Here is a 13,259-nt window from a genome sequence, read left to right on the forward strand (position 1 = left end):
TGGAGCTAGGGTTAGGGTTACGGTCGTCTTTTGACCGATTGACTCGAAATTCGTCACGAATGTGGTCCTCTACTCGCTGAATGAGAGACAGCAGTCCCCATCGGATTCCGGTGAAATTTGTATTTTTGGTGAATATTTTAAAGAAAAAAGTGGCCCATTTTTTCAATAGCTTCCAGGTCTTTGGACCGATTGACTCGAAATCGCTGCCAAATGTGCTCCTATACTGGCTGAACGAGACACAGCAGTCCCCATCGGATTCCGGTGAAATTTGTATTTTTGGTGAATATTTTAAAGAAAAAAGTGGCCCATTTTTTCAATAGCTTCCAGGTCTTTGGACCGATTGACTCGAAATCGCTCCCAAATGTGCTCCTATACTGGCTGAACGAGACACAGCAGTCCCCATCGGATTCCAGTGAAATTTGTATTTTTGGTGAATATTTTAGTGAAAAGAGACAATGTTTCATGAGACTGCCTTAAGGCTGGCATTAGGGTTAGGGTTAGGGTTAGGGTTATGGAGCTAGGGTTAGGGTTACGGTCGTCTTTTGACCGATTGACTCGAAATTCGTCACGAATGTGGTCCTCTACTCGCTGAATGAGACACAGCAGTCCCCATCGGATTCCGGTGAAATTTGTATTTTTGGTGAATATTTTAAAGAAAAAAGTGGCCCATTTTTTCAATAGCTTCCAGGTCTTAGGACCGATTGACTCGAAATCGCTCCCAAATGTGCTCCTATACTGGCTGAACGAGACACAGCAGTCCCCATCGGATTCCGGTGAAATTTGTATTTTTGGTGAATATTTTAAAGAAAAAAGTGGCCCATTTTTTCAATAGCTTCCAGGTCTTTGGACCGATTGACTCGAAATCGCTCCCAAATGTGCTCCTATACTGGCTGAACGAGACACAGCAGTCCCCATCGGATTCCGGTGAAATTTGTATTTTTGGTGAATATTTTAGTGAAAAGAGACAATGTTTCATGAGACTGCCTTAAGGCTGGCATTAGGGTTAGGGTTAGGGTTAGGGTTATGGAGCTAGGGTTAGGGTTACGGTCGTCTTTTGACCGATTGACTCGAAATTCGTCACGAATGTGGTCCTCTACTCGCTGAATGAGACACAGCAGTCCCCATCGGATTCCGGTGAAATTTGTATTTTTGGTGAATATTTTAAAGAAAAAAGTGGCCCATTTTTTCAATAGCTTCCAGGTCTTTGGACCGATTGACTCGAAATCGCTCCCAAATGTGCTCCTATACTGGCTGAACGAGACACAGCAGTCCCCATCGGATTCCGGTGAAATTTGTATTTTTGGTGAATATTTTAAAGAAAAAAGTGGCCCATTTTTTCAATAGCTTCCAGGTCTTTGGACCGATTGACTCGAAATCGCTCCCAAATGTGCTCCTATACTGGCTGAACGAGACACAGCAGTCCCCATCGGATTCCGGTGAAATTTGTATTTTTGGTGAATATTTTAGTGAAAAGAGACAATGTTTCATGAGACTGCCTTAAGGCTGGCATTAGGGTTAGGGTTAGGGTTAGGGTTATGGAGCTAGGGTTAGGGTTACGGTCGTCTTTTGACCGATTGACTCGAAATTCGTCACGAATGTGGTCCTCTACTCGCTGAATGAGACACAGCAGTCCCCATCGGATTCCGGTGAAATTTGTATTTTTGGTGAATATTTTAAAGAAAAAAGTGGCCCATTTTTTCAATAGCTTCCAGGTCTTTGGACCGATTGACTCGAAATCGCTCCCAAATGTGCTCCTATACTGGCTGAACGAGACACAGCAGTCCCCATCGGATTCCGGTGAAATTTGTATTTTTGGTGAATATTTTAAAGAAAAAAGTGGCCCATTTTTTCAATAGCTTCCAGGTCTTTGGACCGATTGACTCGAAATCGCTCCCAAATGTGCTCCTATACTGGCTGAACGAGACACAGCAGTCCCCATCGGATTCCGGTGAAATTTGTATTTTTGGTGAATATTTTAGTGAAAAGAGACAATGTTTCATGAGACTGCCTTAAGGCTGGCATTAGGGTTAGGGTTAGGGTTAGGGTTATGGAGCTAGGGTTAGGGTTACGGTCGTCTTTTGACCGATTGACTCGAAATTCGTCACGAATGTGGTCTTCTACTCGCTGAATGAGACACAGCAGTCCCCATCGGATTCCGGTGAAATTTGTATTTTTGGTGAATATTTTAAAGAAAAAAGTGGCCCATTTTTTCAATAGCTTCCAGGTCTTTGGACCGATTGACTCGAAATCGCTCCCAAATGTGCTCCTATACTGGCTGAACGAGACACAGCAGTCCCCATCAGATTCCGGTGAAATTTGTATTTTTGGTGAATATTTTAAAGAAAAAAGTGGCCCATTTTTTCAATAGCTTCCAGGTCTTTGGACCGATTGACTCGAAATCGCTCCCAAATGTGCTCCTATACTGGCTGAACGAGACACAGCAGTCCCCATCGGATTCCGGTGAAATTTGTATTTTTGGTGAATATTTTAGTGAAAAGAGACAATGTTTCATGAGACTGCCTTAAGGCTGGCATTAGGGTTAGGGTTAGGGTTAGGGTTATGGAGCTAGGGTTAGGGTTACGGTCGTCTTTTGACCGATTGACTCGAAATTCGTCACGAATGTGGTCCTCTACTCGCTGAATGAGACACAGCAGTCCCCATCGGATTCCGGTGAAATTTGTATTTTTGGTGAATATTTTAAAGAAAAAAGTGGCCCATTTTTTCAATAGCTTCCAGGTCTTTGGACCGATTGACTCGAAATCGCTCCCAAATGTGCTCCTATACTGGCTGAACGAGACACAGCAGTCCCCATCGGATTCCGGTGAAATTTGTATTTTTGGTGAATATTTTAAAGAAAAAAGTGGCCCATTTTTTCAATAGCTTCCAGGTCTTTGGACCGATTGACTCGAAATCGCTCCCAAATGTGCTCCTATACTGGCTGAACGAGACACAGCAGTCCCCATCGGATTCCGGTGAAATTTGTATTTTTGGTGAATATTTTAGTGAAAAGAGACAATGTTTCATGAGACTGCCTTAAGGCTGGCATTAGAGTTAGGGTTAGGGTTATGGAGCTAGGGTTAGGGTTACGGTCGTCTTTTGACCGATTGACTCGAAATTCGTCACGAATGTGGTCCTCTACTCGCTGAATGAGACACAGCAGTCCCCATCGGATTCCGGTGAAATTTGTATTTTTGGTGAATATTTTAAAGAAAAAAGTGGCCCATTTTTTCAATAGCTTCCAGGTCTTTGGACCGATTGACTCGAAATCGCTCCCAAATGTGCTCCTATACTGGCTGAACGAGACACAGCAGTCCCCATCGGATTCCGGTGAAATTTGTATTTTTGGTGAATATTTTAAAGAAAAAAGTGGCCCATTTTTTCAATAGCTTCCAGGTCTTTGGACCGATTGACTCGAAATCGCTCCCAAATGTGCTCCTATACTGGCTGAACGAGACACAGCAGTCCCCATCGGATTCCGGTGAAATTTGTATTTTTGGTGAATATTTTAGTGAAAAGAGACAATGTTTCATGAGACTGCCTTAAGGCTGGCATTAGGGTTAGGGTTAGGGTTAGGGTTATGGAGCTAGGGTTAGGGTTACGGTCGTCTTTTGACCGATTGACTCGAAATTCGTCACGAATGTGGTCCTCTACTCGCTGAATGAGACACAGCAGTCCCCATCGGATTCCGGTGAAATTTGTATTTTTGGTGAATATTTTAAAGAAAAAAGTGGCCCATTTTTTCAATAGCTTCCAGGTCTTTGGACCGATTGACTCGAAATCGCTCCCAAATGTGCTCCTATACTGGCTGAACGAGACACAGCAGTCCCCATCGGATTCCGGAGAAATTTGTATTTTTGGTGAATATTTTAAAGAAAAAAGTGGCCCATTTTTTCAATAGCTTCCAGGTCTTTGGACCGATTGACTCGAAACCGCTCCCAAATGTGCTCCTATACTGGCTGAATGAGACACAGCAGTCCCCATCGGATTCCGGTGAAATTTGTATTTTTGGTGAATATTTTAGTGAAAAGAGACAATGTTTCATGAGACTGCCTTAAGGCTGGCATTAGAGTTAGGGTTAGGGTTATGGAGCTAGGGTTAGGGTTACGGTCGTCTTTTGACCGATTGACTCGAAATTCGTCACGAATGTGGTCCTCTACTCGCTGAATGAGACACAGCAGTCCCCATCGGATTCCGGTGAAATTTGTATTTTTGGTGAATATTTTAAAGAAAAAAGTGGCCCATTTTTTCAATAGCTTCCAGGTCTTTGGACCGATTGACTCGAAATCGCTGCCAAATGTGCTCCTATACTGGCTGAACGAGACACAGCAGTCCCCATCGGATTCCGGTGAAATTTGTATTTTTGGTGAATATTTTAAAGAAAAAAGTGGCCCATTTTTTCAATAGCTTCCAGGTCTTTGGACCGATTGACTCGAAATCGCTCCCAAATGTGCTCCTATACTGGCTGAACGAGACACAGCAGTCCCCATCGGATTCCGGTGAAATTTGTATTTTTGGTGAATATTTTAGTGAAAAGAGACAATGTTTCATGAGACTGCCTTAAGGCTGGCATTAGGGTTAGGGTTAGGGTTAGGGTTATGGAGCTAGGGTTAGGGTTACGGTCGTCTTTTGACCGATTGACTCGAAATTCGTCACGAATGTGGTCCTCTACTCGCTGAATGAGACACAGCAGTCCCCATCGGATTCCGGTGAAATTTGTATTTTTGGTGAATATTTTAAAGAAAAAAGTGGCCCATTTTTTCAATAGCTTCCAGGTCTTTGGACCGATTGACTCGAAATCGCTCCCAAATGTGCTCCTATACTGGCTGAACGAGACACAGCAGTCCCCATCGGATTCCGGTGAAATTTGTATTTTTGGTGAATATTTTAAAGAAAAAAGTGGCCCATTTTTTCAATAGCTTCCAGGTCTTTGGACCGATTGACTCGAAATCGCTCCCAAATGTGCTCCTATACTGGCTGAACGAGACACAGCAGTCCCCATCGGATTCCGGTGAAATTTGTATTTTTGGTGAATATTTTAAAGAAAAAAGTGGCCCATTTTTTCAATAGCTTCCAGGTCTTTGGACCGATTGACTCGAAATCGCTCCCAAATGTGCTCCTATACTGGCTGAACGAGACACAGCAGTCCCCATCGGATTCCGGTGAAATTTGTATTTTTGGTGAATATTTTAGTGAAAAGAGACAATGTTTCATGAGACTGCCTTAAGGCTGGCATTAGGGTTAGGGTTAGGGTTAGGGTTATGGAGCTAGGGTTAGGGTTACGGTCGTCTTTTGACCGATTGACTCGAAATTCGTCACGAATGTGGTCTTCTACTCGCTGAATGAGACACAGCAGTCCCCATCGGATTCCGGTGAAATTTGTATTTTTGGTGAATATTTTAAAGAAAAAAGTGGCCCATTTTTTCAATAGCTTCCAGGTCTTTGGACCGATTGACTCGAAATCGCTCCCAAATGTGCTCCTATACTGGCTGAACGAGACACAGCAGTCCCCATCAGATTCCGGTGAAATTTGTATTTTTGGTGAATATTTTAAAGAAAAAAGTGGCCCATTTTTTCAATAGCTTCCAGGTCTTTGGACCGATTGACTCGAAATCGCTCCCAAATGTGCTCCTATACTGGCTGAACGAGACACAGCAGTCCCCATCGGATTCCGGTGAAATTTGTATTTTTGGTGAATATTTTAGTGAAAAGAGACAATGTTTCATGAGACTGCCTTAAGGCTGGCATTAGGGTTAGGGTTAGGGTTAGGGTTATGGAGCTAGGGTTAGGGTTACGGTCGTCTTTTGACCGATTGACTCGAAATTCGTCACGAATGTGGTCCTCTACTCGCTGAATGAGACACAGCAGTCCCCATCGGATTCCGGTGAAATTTGTATTTTTGGTGAATATTTTAAAGAAAAAAGTGGCCCATTTTTTCAATAGCTTCCAGGTCTTTGGACCGATTGACTCGAAATCGCTCCCAAATGTGCTCCTATACTGGCTGAACGAGACACAGCAGTCCCCATCGGATTCCGGTGAAATTTGTATTTTTGGTGAATATTTTAAAGAAAAAAGTGGCCCATTTTTTCAATAGCTTCCAGGTCTTTGGACCGATTGACTCGAAATCGCTCCCAAATGTGCTCCTATACTGGCTGAACGAGACACAGCAGTCCCCATCGGATTCCGGTGAAATTTGTATTTTTGGTGAATATTTTAGTGAAAAGAGACAATGTTTCATGAGACTGCCTTAAGGCTGGCATTAGAGTTAGGGTTAGGGTTATGGAGCTAGGGTTAGGGTTACGGTCGTCTTTTGACCGATTGACTCGAAATTCGTCACGAATGTGGTCCTCTACTCGCTGAATGAGACACAGCAGTCCCCATCGGATTCCGGTGAAATTTGTATTTTTGGTGAATATTTTAAAGAAAAAAGTGGCCCATTTTTTCAATAGCTTCCAGGTCTTTGGACCGATTGACTCGAAATCGCTCCCAAATGTGCTCCTATACTGGCTGAACGAGACACAGCAGTCCCCATCAGATTCCGGTGAAATTTGTATTTTTGGTGAATATTTTAAAGAAAAAAGTGGCCCATTTTTTCAATAGCTTCCAGGTCTTTGGACCGATTGACTCGAAATCGCTCCCAAATGTGCTCCTATACTGGCTCAACGAGACACAGCAGTCCCCATCGGATTCCGGTGAAATTTGTATTTTTGGTGAATATTTTAGTGAAAAGAGACAATGTTTCATGAGACTGCCTTAAGGCTGGCATTAGGGTTAGGGTTAGGGTTAGGGTTATGGAGCTAGGGTTAGGGTTACGGTCGTCTTTTGACCGATTGACTCGAAATTCGTCACGAATGTGGTCCTCTACTCGCTGAATGAGACACAGCAGTCCCCATCGGATTCCGGTGAAATTTGTATTTTTGGTGAATATTTTAAAGAAAAAAGTGGCCCATTTTTTCAATAGCTTCCAGGTCTTCGGACCGATTGACTCGAAATCGCTCCCAAATGTGCTCCTATACTGGCTGAACGAGACACAGCAGTCCCCATCGGATTCCGGTGAAATTTGTATTTTTGGTGAATATTTTAAAGAAAAAAGTGGCCCATTTTTTCAATAGCTTCCAGGTCTTTGGACCGATTGACTCGAAATCGCTCCCAAATGTGCTCCTATACTGGCTGAACGAGACACAGCAGTCCCCATCGGATTCCGGTGAAATTTGTATTTTTGGTGAATATTTTAGTGAAAAGAGACAATGTTTCATGAGACTGCCTTAAGGCTGGCATTAGGGTTAGGGTTAGGGTTAGGGTTATGGAGCTAGGGTTAGGGTTACGGTCGTCTTTTGACCGATTGACTCGAAATTCGTCACGAATGTGGTCCTCTACTCGCTGAATGAGACACAGCAGTCCCCATCGGATTCCGGTGAAATTTGTATTTTTGGTGAATATTTTAAAGAAAAAAGTGGCCCATTTTTTCAATAGCTTCCAGGTCTTTGGACCGATTGACTCGAAATCGCTCCCAAATGTGCTCCTATACTGGCTGAACGAGACACAGCAGTCCCCATCGGATTCCGGTGAAATTTGTATTTTTGGTGAATATTTTAAAGAAAAAAGTGGCCCATTTTTTCAATAGCTTCCAGGTCTTTGGACCGATTGACTCGAAATCGCTCCCAAATGTGCTCCTATACTGGCTGAATGAGACACAGCAGTCCCCATCGGATTCCGGTGAAATTTGTATTTTTGGTGAATATTTTAGTGAAAAGAGACAATGTTTCATGAGACTGCCTTAAGGCTGGCATTAGAGTTAGGGTTAGGGTTATGGAGCTAGGGTTAGGGTTACGGTCGTCTTTTGACCGATTGACTCGAAATTCGTCACGAATGTGGTCCTCTACTCGCTGAATGAGACACAGCAGTCCCCATCGGATTCCGGTGAAATTTGTATTTTTGGTGAATATTTTAAAGAAAAAAGTGGCCCATTTTTTCAATAGCTTCCAGGTCTTTGGACCGATTGACTCGAAATCGCTCCCAAATGTGCTCCTATACTGGCTGAACGAGACACAGCAGTCCCCATCGGATTCCGGTGAAATTTGTATTTTTGGTGAATATTTTAAAGAAAAAAGTGGCCCATTTTTTCAATAGCTTCCAGGTCTTTGGACCGATTGACTCGAAATCGCTCCCAAATGTGCTCCTATACTGGCTGAATGAGACACAGCAGTCCCCATCGGATTCCGGTGAAATTTGTATTTTTGGTGAATATTTTAGTGAAAAGAGACAATGTTTCATGAGACTGCCTTAAGGCTGGCATTAGGGTTAGGGTTAGGGTTAGGGTTATGGAGCTAGGGTTAGGGTTACGGTCGTCTTTTGACCGATTGACTCGAAATTCGTCACGAATGTGGTCCTCTACTCGCTGAATGAGACACAGCAGTCCCCATCGGATTCCGGTGAAATTTGTATTTTTGGTGAATATTTTAAAGAAAAAAGTGGCCCATTTTTTCAATAGCTTCCAGGTCTTTGGACCGATTGACTCGAAATCGCTGCCAAATGTGCTCCTATACTGGCTGAATGAGACACAGCAGTCCCCATCGGATTCCGGTGAAATTTGTATTTTTGGTGAATATTTTAAAGAAAAAAGTGGCCCATTTTTTCAATAGCTTCCAGGTCTTTGGACCGATTGACTCGAAATCGCTCCCAAATGTGCTCCTATACTGGCTGAACGAGACACAGCAGTCCCCATCGGATTCCGGTGAAATTTGTATTTTTGGTGAATATTTTAAAGAAAAAAGTGGCCCATTTTTTCAATAGCTTCCAGGTCTTTGGACCGATTGACTCGAAACCGCTCCCAAATGTGCTCCTATACTGGCTGAATGAGACACAGCAGTCCCCATCGGATTCCGGTGAAATTTGTATTTTTGGTGAATATTTTAGTGAAAAGAGACAATGTTTCATGAGACTGCCTTAAGGCTGGCATTAGAGTTAGGGTTAGGGTTATGGAGCTAGGGTTAGGGTTACGGTCGTCTTTTGACCGATTGACTCGAAATTCGTCACGAATGTGGTCCTCTACTCGCTGAATGAGACACAGCAGTCCCCATCGGATTCCGGTGAAATTTGTATTTTTGGTGAATATTTTAAAGAAAAAAGTGGCCCATTTTTTCAATAGCTTCCAGGTCTTTGGACCGATTGACTCGAAATCGCTCCCAAATGTGCTCCTATACTGGCTGAACGAGACACAGCAGTCCCCATCGGATTCCGGTGAAATTTGTATTTTTGGTGAATATTTTAAAGAAAAAAGTGGCCCATTTTTTCAATAGCTTCCAGGTCTTTGGACCGATTGACTCGAAATCGCTCCCAAATGTGCTCCTATACTGGCTGAATGAGACACAGCAGTCCCCATCGGATTCCGGTGAAATTTGTATTTTTGGTGAATATTTTAGTGAAAAGAGACAATGTTTCATGAGACTGCCTTAAGGCTGGCATTAGGGTTAGGGTTAGGGTTAGGGTTATGGAGCTAGGGTTAGGGTTACGGTCGTCTTTTGACCGATTGACTCGAAATTCGTCACGAATGTGGTCCTCTACTCGCTGAATGAGACACAGCAGTCCCCATCGGATTCCGGTGAAATTTGTATTTTTGGTGAATATTTTAAAGAAAAAAGTGGCCCATTTTTTCAATAGCTTCCAGGTCTTTGGACCGATTGACTCGAAATCGCTCCCAAATGTGCTCCTATACTGGCTGAACGAGACACAGCAGTCCCCATCAGATTCCGGTGAAATTTGTATTTTTGGTGAATATTTTAAAGAAAAAAGTGGCCCATTTTTTCAATAGCTTCCAGGTCTTTGGACCGATTGACTCGAAATCGCTCCCAAATGTGCTCCTATACTGGCTGAACGAGACACAGCAGTCCCCATCGGATTCCGGTGAAATTTGTATTTTTGGTGAATATTTTAGTGAAAAGAGACAATGTTTCATGAGACTGCCTTAAGGCTGGCATTAGGGTTAGGGTTAGGGTTAGGGTTATGGAGCTAGGGTTAGGGTTACGGTCGTCTTTTGACCGATTGACTCGAAATTCGTCACGAATGTGGTCCTCTACTCGCTGAATGAGACACAGCAGTCCCCATCGGATTCCGGTGAAATTTGTATTTTTGGTGAATATTTTAAAGAAAAAAGTGGCCCATTTTTTCAATAGCTTCCAGGTCTTTGGACCGATTGACTCGAAATCGCTCCCAAATGTGCTCCTATACTGGCTGAACGAGACACAGCAGTCCCCATCGGATTCCGGTGAAATTTGTATTTTTGGTGAATATTTTAAAGAAAAAAGTGGCCCATTTTTTCAATAGCTTCCAGGTCTTTGGACCGATTGACTCGAAATCGCTCCCAAATGTGCTCCTATACTGGCTGAACGAGACACAGCAGTCCCCATCGGATTCCGGTGAAATTTGTATTTTTGGTGAATATTTTAGTGAAAAGAGACAATGTTTCATGAGACTGCCTTAAGGCTGGCATTAGGGTTAGGGTTAGGGTTAGGGTTATGGAGCTAGGGTTAGGGTTACGGTCGTCTTTTGACCGATTGACTCGAAATTCGTCACGAATGTGGTCTTCTACTCGCTGAATGAGACACAGCAGTCCCCATCGGATTCCGGTGAAATTTGTATTTTTGGTGAATATTTTAAAGAAAAAAGTGGCCCATTTTTTCAATAGCTTCCAGGTCTTTGGACCGATTGACTCGAAATCGCTCCCAAATGTGCTCCTATACTGGCTGAACGAGACACAGCAGTCCCCATCAGATTCCGGTGAAATTTGTATTTTTGGTGAATATTTTAAAGAAAAAAGTGGCCCATTTTTTCAATAGCTTCCAGGTCTTTGGACCGATTGACTCGAAATCGCTCCCAAATGTGCTCCTATACTGGCTGAACGAGACACAGCAGTCCCCATCGGATTCCGGTGAAATTTGTATTTTTGGTGAATATTTTAGTGAAAAGAGACAATGTTTCATGAGACTGCCTTAAGGCTGGCATTAGGGTTAGGGTTAGGGTTAGGGTTATGGAGCTAGGGTTAGGGTTACGGTCGTCTTTTGACCGATTGACTCGAAATTCGTCACGAATGTGGTCCTCTACTCGCTGAATGAGACACAGCAGTCCCCATCGGATTCCGGTGAAATTTGTATTTTTGGTGAATATTTTAAAGAAAAAAGTGGCCCATTTTTTCAATAGCTTCCAGGTCTTTGGACCGATTGACTCGAAATCGCTCCCAAATGTGCTCCTATACTGGCTGAACGAGACACAGCAGTCCCCGTCGGATTCCGGTGAAATTTGTATTTTTGGTGAATATTTTAAAGAAAAAAGTGGCCCATTTTTTCAATAGCTTCCAGGTCTTTGGACCGATTGACTCGAAATCGCTCCCAAATGTGCTCCTATACTGGCTGAACGAGACACAGCAGTCCCCATCGGATTCCGGTGAAATTTGTATTTTTGGTGAATATTTTAGTGAAAAGAGACAATGTTTCATGAGACTGCCTTAAGGCTGGCATTAGAGTTAGGGTTAGGGTTATGGAGCTAGGGTTAGGGTTACGGTCGTCTTTTGACCGATTGACTCGAAATTCGTCACGAATGTGGTCCTCTACTCGCTGAATGAGACACAGCAGTCCCCATCGGATTCCGGTGAAATTTGTATTTTTGGTGAATATTTTAAAGAAAAAAGTGGCCCATTTTTTCAATAGCTTCCAGGTCTTTGGACCGATTGACTCGAAATCGCTGCCAAATGTGCTCCTATACTGGCTGAACGAGACACAGCAGTCCCCATCGGATTCCGGTGAAATTTGTATTTTTGGTGAATATTTTAGTGAAAAGAGACAATGTTTCATGAGACTGCCTTAAGGCTGGCATTAGGGTTAGGGTTAGGGTTAGGGTTATGGAGCTAGGGTTAGGGTTACGGTCGTCTTTTGACCGATTGACTCGAAATTCGTCACGAATGTGGTCTTCTACTCGCTGAATGAGACACAGCAGTCCCCATCAGATTCCGGTGAAATTTGTATTTTTGGTGAATATTTTAAAGAAAAAAGTGGCCCATTTTTTCAATAGCTTCCAGGTCTTTGGACCGATTGACTCGAAATCGCTCCCAAATGTGCTCCTATACTGGCTGAACGAGACACAGCAGTCCCCATCAGATTCCGGTGAAATTTGTATTTTTGGTGAATATTTTAAAGAAAAAAGTGGCCCATTTTTTCAATAGCTTCCAGGTCTTTGGACCGATTGACTCGAAATCGCTCCCAAATGTGCTCCTATACTGGCTGAACGAGACACAGCAGTCCCCATCGGATTCCGGTGAAATTTGTATTTTTGGTGAATATTTTAGTGAAAAGAGACAATGTTTCATGAGACTGCCTTAAGGCTGGCATTAGGGTTAGGGTTAGGGTTAGGGTTATGGAGCTAGGGTTAGGGTTACGGTCGTCTTTTGACCGATTGACTCGAAATTCGTCACGAATGTGGTCCTCTACTCGCTGAATGAGACACAGCAGTCCCCATCGGATTCCGGTGAAATTTGTATTTTTGGTGAATATTTTAAAGAAAAAAGTGGCCCATTTTTTCAATAGCTTCCAGGTCTTTGGACCGATTGACTCGAAATCGCTCCCAAATGTGCTCCTATACTGGCTGAACGAGACACAGCAGTCCCCATCGGATTCCGGTGAAATTTGTATTTTTGGTGAATATTTTAAAGAAAAAAGTGGCCCATTTTTTCAATAGCTTCCAGGTCTTTGGACCGATTGACTCGAAATCGCTCCCAAATGTGCTCCTATACTGGCTGAACGAGACACAGCAGTCCCCATCGGATTCCGGTGAAATTTGTATTTTTGGTGAATATTTTAGTGAAAAGAGACAATGTTTCATGAGACTGCCTTAAGGCTGGCATTAGAGTTAGGGTTAGGGTTATGGAGCTAGGGTTAGGGTTACGGTCGTCTTTTGACCGATTGACTCGAAATTCGTCACGAATGTGGTCCTCTACTCGCTGAATGAGACACAGCAGACCCCATCGGATTCCGGTGAAATTTGTATTTTTGGTGAATATTTTAAAGAAAAAAGTGGCCCATTTTTTCAATAGCTTCCAGGTCTTTGGACCGATTGACTCGAAATCGCTGCCAAATGTGCTCCTATACTGGCTGAACGAGACACAGCAGTCCCCATCGGATTCCGGTGAAATTTGTATTTTTGGTGAATATTTTAGTGAAAAGAGACAATGTTTCATGAGACTGCCTTAAGGCTGGCATTAGGGTTAGGGTTAG

The sequence above is a fragment of the Pagrus major genome, chromosome 4 (genome assembly GCF_040436345.1).
Source record: "Pagrus major chromosome 4, Pma_NU_1.0".
Classification (NCBI taxonomy): Eukaryota; Metazoa; Chordata; class Actinopteri; order Spariformes; family Sparidae; genus Pagrus; species Pagrus major.